We start from the raw sequence: 7,683 nt of genomic DNA on the forward strand, positions 1-7,683 counted from the left end.
TGTGCATCTGTTAGCAAATTCACACTCGTTCTCTGGTCCCTTTATTGAGGGTTTTGTTAAAGACAGTGCCACATCTGTACCTTTGTTTCCTCAGGCCACTCATGTGCTCAGTGACGGTGGTGGTGGCGGTGGAGGTGGTGCTCTGTGAGAAGGGAGACTGCAGTCTGGGGGCTGATTTTTGCATTAACTCTGTGCAACACTTTGCTAATTTCCTAGAGCTCCTATAACAAATGACCACAAACTAGGTGGCTTAAAGCAACAGAAATTTATTCTTTCACAGTTTTGGAGGCCAGAAGGTCTGAAATGAAGGTGTCAGCAGGGCGGGTTCCTTCTAGAGCAGCAGTTCTCAACCTTTGGGTCACGACCCCTTTGGGAGTCGAATGACCCTTTCACAGGGCTCACCTAAGACCATTGGAAAACACATATTTCTGATGGTCTTAGGAACCGAGACTCCGCTCCTCTATCCATCTCCAGGCAGGTCCGCCCACATGCAGATATGCCCACATACAGATACGCCCACATACGAGTACTGGCGTGATGACATCATTGTGCCAACCCCATCACTTATACCCCATACAAATACAGGTGTATGTGACGGGGTTGGTGCCATAATATACTTGTCTGGACCAGTCACACATGTGTAGAGAGCAGCTACTGTGTTGAAAGCAGCAGTACTGGAGGTAAAACAACACTTCATGAATTATAATTACTAGGTAAATGTAAAATCATGTACTGTAAAATCATCAACTACTGCAAAAAAAAAAAAATTTGTACCATGGGAACCTAATCTGACTTGATCAGTCTTTTTCTATTCATCTGTGGTTGATGTGAATACTGCCCCTTTGTGACAGTAACAGGTATGTAAAAAACAACAACACAGAGAATGGTAAATCATAGGAAACTTTAATGAACTGTATTGACTAAACTATGCCATGTATCATCTTTTGTATTATTAAAGCTATTGTTATATAATATTTTCACTAGCAAACCATTCCATGACAATGGATTGTGTAGAGAAGAACATTAAAAAAAGAAAATATAGTGAGGATTTTTTACAGTATGGTTTTACCTCAATAATTACAGCAGGAATTGAGAAACTGCAATGTATTATTTGTTGTGAAGTTCTATCAGCTGATTTATGAAACCGAACAAACTAAAACATCATTTTGATAGCAAGGACCTGAGCTTTGCTGGCAAGGATACCAACTATTTTAGAAGCCAAGCTGATGGACTCAAGAAAGCCAGACTTGACACTGGTGGTAAGTACCACAAACAAAACGTAGCAGCCATTGAAGCTTCATATTTGGTGGCACTCAGAATCGCCAGAGCTATGAACCCTCACACCGTTGCTGAGGATTTACTGTTGCCAGTGGCCAAAGACATTGTTCGAGTTATGATCGGAGATGAATTTGTTACGAAATTGAGTGCAATTTCCTTATCTAACACTCTGTCTGCAGAAGAATAGATGACATGTCTGCTGATACTCTTTTTTTTAATCCTCACCTGAGGACATCATTTCATTTTGCTGTTCAGATAGTGTGGAATAGAGTAGGATGGAGAGAGAGGAAGAGAGAGAGAGAGAGATACATAGACGTGAAAGGGATATATCGAGTGGCTGCCACCCACATGACCCAACCAGGGCCAGGGACGAACTGCAACCGAGGTACGTACCCTTAGCAGGAACTGAACCCAGGTCTCTCTGGACTGCAGGCCAATGCTCTAACCACTGAGCCAAACTGGCCAGGGCTGCTGATATTCTTGATCAGGTAATTCAGGAAATTAAATCTGCTCCACTTCCAATATTTAGCATCCAGCTTGATGAATGCAAACTGTTCATGGTTACTGGTTTGCGTGAAGTATGTTAATGATGGCGACTTTAAAGATGAGTTTCTTTTTTTCAAACCTCTTGAAATGACAACTACTGCATGTGATATATTTGACACAGTTGGTTCATTTCTGAAAAAGCATAATATCTTTTGGGAAAAGGTTTGTGGTGTTTGCGTAGATGCTGCTCCAGTTATGTTAGGATGTTGACCTGGATTTCAACATTTGGTACTGAATGAGTCACCAGAAGTCATCAGAACTTACTGTATGATTCATCAGCAGAATTAGCAATGAAGATGCTGCCACAAGAGTTACAAGAAGTAATGAAAAGCATCATAAGTTCTGTCAATTTTGTAAAAGTGAGCACTTTAAACAGTCGATTGTTTTCCCAACTATGTAACAAGTTGGATGCGCCGAACAATGCTCTGCTATTTCACACTGAAGTGAGATGCTTGTCAACAGGATAAGTTTTAAAACATGTTTTTGAGCTTCGTGATGAACTCAAAACTTTTTTTTTTTTTTTATGGTTTGTGTCCCTAGCAGGAACCGAACCCGGGACTCCCTGCTCCGCAGGCCTACACTCAACCACTGAGCCAAACTAGCCAGGGCTCAAAACATTTTTTAATCAGAAAGCAAGACCACAGTTTGAAGCACTTTTTAGCGATAGAAGTGAACTGCAGAAAATAGCTTATTTGGTTGCCATCTTTGCCATCTTGAATGAGTTAAATTTATCACTGCAAGGACCGAATGCAACATGCCTCAATTTGTCCAAAAATATCCGATCATTCCAAATGACACTTCAGCTTTGGCAAAAAAATTGGATGAAAATAAAATTTACATGTTGCCTACTTTATCTTCTTTCTTTAAGGAACATGACATTGAACCAGACAAAAAGATTACGATGATAATTTCTGTGAAAGAACACTTGAACATGCTTGCAGACGAAATTTCATCGTACTTTCCAAATCTACCTGACACCCCTTTTGCATTTGCCAGAAGCCCATTCTCAGTCAAAGTTGAAGATGTTCCTGAGACAAGAGGAGTTCATTGAACTTATTAACAGTGATGCAGCGAGAACTGATTTCTCTACAATGCCAGTTACAAAATTCTGGATCAAGTGTTTGCACTCATATCCTCTTCTGTCTGAGACTGTGTTGCGCCTTCTTCTTTCATTTTCAACAACATATCTTTATGAAACAGTGTTTTCCAGATTGTTGGCTATCAAGTCTAAATACAGAAGTAGACTTGTTGTGGAAGATGATCTTCGTTGTGCTCTTACAAAGACTGCCCCGAGAATCTCTGATCTGGTGAGAAAGAAGCCATCTCAACCTTCACACTGATGTTGGCTTTTTTTTTATTTTATCCTCACCCGAGGACATTTTTGCATTTATCTTCAGATAGAGTGGGAGGGAGAGAGGAAGAGACAGAGAGAAACATAGATATGAGAGAGACACATCGAGTGGTCACCACCCACACAACTCCAACCGAGTCGGGGACAAACTGCAACCGAGGTACGTGCTCTTAGCAGGAACTGAACCCAGGACTCTCCAGTCTGCGGGCTGATGCTCCAACCACTGAGCCAAACGGGCCAGGGCTGATGTTGCCTTTTTACGCATACTGTCGCAAAGTGTCGCAAAATGTCGCAATGTAGTTTACTGTCGTTATATTAAAACTGTTACCCATGCTACACCATGGTTTGAGACAAAATTTCACTTATTTGTAACTAGAAATAAATATTTCACAATATATAATTACATATTGTGTTTTGATTAATCACTATGTGTTAATTCTGTTCAATTGGTAACAATGAAAATACATCCTGCGTATCAGATATTTACATTACGATTCATAACAGTAGCAAAATTACAGTTACGAAGTAGCATCAAAAATAATTTTATGGTTGGGGGCCACCACGACACGAGGAACGGTATTAAAGGGCCGCGGCATTAGGAAGGTTGAGAACGACTGTTTAGAGGCTCTGAGGGAGACTCTCATGCCTCTCAGCTTCTGGTGGCTGCTGGTGTTCCCGGAGTGTAGACGCCTCATTCTAGGCTTTGTCTCTGTCTTCCCCTCACTGCCCTCTCTCTGTATCTGCTCCTCTAGCCACACCCGTCGTTAGAGTTAGGGCTGACTTAATGTCAAGATCCTTCGTTAAATCTACGAAGACCCTATTTCCAAATAAGGTCACATTCTGAGGTTATGAATAGACACGGATTTTTGGAGATCACTATTCTAATCACTATCACCAAAGTAAATCTTTTTTATTTTTTCCATTATGACAAAATTTTAACAGAATGTGAAAGTTTGAACTCTTACACTTTAAACAAATAAAAACTAAAAATTACGGATTGGTTCAAAATGGTTTTATGGAAAAGCTAATCTGTAACAAAAACTTGGCATTGAGTGCTAAGGCTATTTCATTTTTTTTTGGTTAGCAAAATGTACAAAGTTTCTAAGGGGACAGGGCAGTGGGGGAGAGGGGCCTAGACCTTTACAACAGCAGGCCTCTTCTCTCCCTCTTCCTGATGGGGTGGGCAGAGAACAGTTCCAATAGCTTCCTCAAACACTTGAGGCCTCGCTGTGTGAGAGCCCAGCACGTCCAGGTGTTTTACACCCCCGATCTCCTGGGCATGGCTAAACCTCGCGGGTAGGTGATAGGTGTCTTTATCATCCCTAAGGTCAAGCTTAGTCCCCACCAGGATCATGGGAGTGTTGGGACGGTAGTGTCACACTTCCGGATACCACTTTGCAGGAACGTTTTCAAATGATGCAGGATTTACAAAAGAAAAGCAAATCATGAAACATGTCTGCAGAATAAATAGGGGATATAATCTGTCATAATCTTCTTGCCCAGCGGTGTCCGAGAGGCCCAGATTCACTGGGTTTCCAGCTATCGTAACATTGGTGGAATTCTTGTCAGACATAGTGGGGATATATTCTCCATAAAATGCATTGGTTATATAAATGATCAGTACACAATTTTTTTTTATAATTAATTAATTTATTTTTGTTACAGATGTTTCTCCACTCCCCCCCCCACTGATTACCCCTCCTTCTCCCTCCCCGCCCTGTCCCCCGCTTTGTTGTCCATGTCCATTGTTCATGCACACATGCATATAAGTTCTGTGGTTTTTTGTTTTGTTTTGTTTTTTTTTTTTTATCCTCACCCGAGGATATTTTTCCATTTTTTGTACAGATAGAAAGGGAGGGAGAGAGAGGAAGGGAGAGAGAGAAACATCGACGTGAAGGGACACATCGAGTGGCTGCCACCCGCACGACCAACCAGGGCCGGGGACAAACTGCAACCGAAGTACGTGCCCTTAGCGGGAACCGAACCCAGGTCTCTCCGGACCGCAGGTCGATGCTCTAACCGCTGAGCCAAACTGGCCAGGGCAAGTTCTGTGGTTTATCTCTCCCCCACCACCTCCTCTTCTGGGGATTGTCAGTCTGTACCCCACTTCCACGTCTCTGGGACTACCCCATTCCTCAGACTGTTATGTTCATTATATTCCACAAATAAGTGAGATCATCTGGTACTTGACTTTTCTCTGTTTGGTTTGTTTCGCTTAGGATAATACTTTCCAGGTCCCTCCGTGTCGTCTCAAAGGATAAGAGATCTTTCTTTCTTACAGCTGCATAGTACTCCATTGTGTATATGTGCCACAGCTTTTTTATCCATTCACAGTAGACAAGTTTTACCTAGAGCTCGTCTCCCACCACCACACACCTGACGGCCTGCACCTGGGCTGCAGCCAGACGCAGGTGAGAAGTGGCGGGCTCTGGTGCAGGGGCAGCCGCCACCAAAGTAAATTTTAAAACCGTAAACTTTATGAGGACAGGAATCCTGTCTGTCTTATTCAGTGCAGATATACTTAAGGTATTTAATATGTGTTGAATAAATAAATGAAGTTGAAATAGGGTCTGAGTACATGTGCAGTACATGTTGCCAGCTACAATCACATTAAGATGTTCATAGGCCAGTCTTCTAGGGCGCTTGCTCTTTATGTATTGAGCTAATAGAAATGCAATCCATCATTAAAAGTGTATTACTTTGCAGTCTATTTATTTATTTTTATCCTCACCTGAGGACATTTTTCCATTTTTTGTTCAGATAGAGAGGGAGGGAGAGACAGGAAGAGAGAGAGAGAAACATCAACGTGGAAGGGACACATCGAGTGGCTGCCACCCACATGACCAACCAGGGCCGGGGACAAACTGCAACCGAGGTATGTGCCCTTAGCGGGAACTGAACCCGTGTCTCTCTGGACCGCAGGTTGACGCTCTAACCGCTGAGCCAAACCAGCCAGGGCTGCAGTCTATTTTTAAAAATATTTATATTATATATTTATTTCCCTACTATTTTTTTTTTTTTTAATCCTTACCCGAGGATACTTTTCTATTTATCTTCAGATAAGAGGAACATTACTGTGAGAGAGACACATTGATTGGTTGCCTCCTGCATGACCCTGATCAGGGCCGGAGACCGAATCGCAACTGAGGTACAAGCCCTTAACCGAAATCAAACTCAAGACTCTGGTCTGTGAGCCAAACTAGCCAGGGCATATTTCCCTACTATTTTTTATTTTTATTTTTAAATCCTCATCCAAGGATTTGTTTTATTGATTTTGAGAGAGAGAGAGAAACATCAATCAACCGAGGATCAAACTGCAAGCTAGGTATATGCCCTGGCCAGGAACTGAACCCTCAACCCTTTGGTGTACAGGGACGATGCTCCAACAAACTGAGCCACCTGGCCAAAGCTCTTTCCTTACTCTCTATCTTCTTATTCCTCTTATTTTGTTTTGATTTAGTACTATCACCAATTTCAAGTCTTCTGGTTTCTTCTCAGTTTTTTCTTTTCTTCTTTTTACATCTTTTTCATTTCTTCAACTCCTTATAATCAGGCTTTTAAAAGGTATGGATCTGGAATGTAAATATATCTGTCAATAAACTTATATTTCAATACGACAGGTGAAAGAGATCTCAAACATGTAGGTAGATTTGAATTTGAAAAAAAAATAAAGAATGAAACAATGATTTTATATTGAGTTTCTTGAAGAAAGAAGAAGCAACTATTTTGCATTTTAAATTAGTCATAAGAGGAAAAGAGTTCCATGTTTTCCAGTAGACAGTCTTCTAAGGTATTACTGTCTGCATGTCTTCTAACTATTAAACCGGGACATAATGAGAGAGGCGACATTATATATAATAAGCGGCTAGCCACCCAACTAAGAAATCCTTTCTCACGCCATTTCCTGCAGAGTGAGATTGTACGGATGCCTGCAAATATCTAAACTTGCTGCACTGTTTGAACATCCCTATTACCTTTCTCAGCCTCAGATCTAGTTCTTTGATTTGTTCTCTCTCAAGCTCCTTAAAGCTTCTTCTGTGCCAGTTTGGATAGTATTTAGGAATCTTGATGAATATGCTCATTATCTAATACAAAGTGACATAAAACACTCCTGCCACGAACTCTGCCACACAGCCATACCCTGCTGAACTCCTGCAATTCATTCGGTGCTAGATTAATAGCATTTATGTTATTCATAGATCTTAGTTGACCTTGATCTGCTAGAAACTCCTTCCTTTTTATCTCTGTTCCATACTGGGAAGGTTTTGTCCCACATTAACAATAGTTCTTTTGTACATCAAAGCACAACTCCCCCCCAACATCCCACGTTTTAATTTTCCTTGCATGCATAATATGTATCTCTTCTGTTCAATGTCTGTTACTTCTTACCAATGTTTAATTGATGGATAATAGAGATTTCTATTTATTTTGCAAAAGGAAAAGTACTTCAAATCAAACTTTTAGTATATGAATTTTGTAAAAGCAACTTTATGAGTCAAAAAAAGTTT

General features: G+C 41.0%; 1 pseudogene; it reads right to left on the reverse strand.

The window, feature by feature from the left end:
• Positions 1–4,307: 4,307 nt before the first annotated feature.
• On the reverse strand, positions 4,308–5,766 carry LOC118622343 (annotated as a pseudogene).
• Positions 5,767–7,683: the final 1,917 nt, after the last annotated feature.

Source organism: Molossus molossus, unplaced genomic scaffold (assembly GCF_014108415.1).
Source record: "Molossus molossus isolate mMolMol1 unplaced genomic scaffold, mMolMol1.p scaffold_m16_p_9, whole genome shotgun sequence".
NCBI classification, from domain to species: Eukaryota; Metazoa; Chordata; class Mammalia; order Chiroptera; family Molossidae; genus Molossus; species Molossus molossus.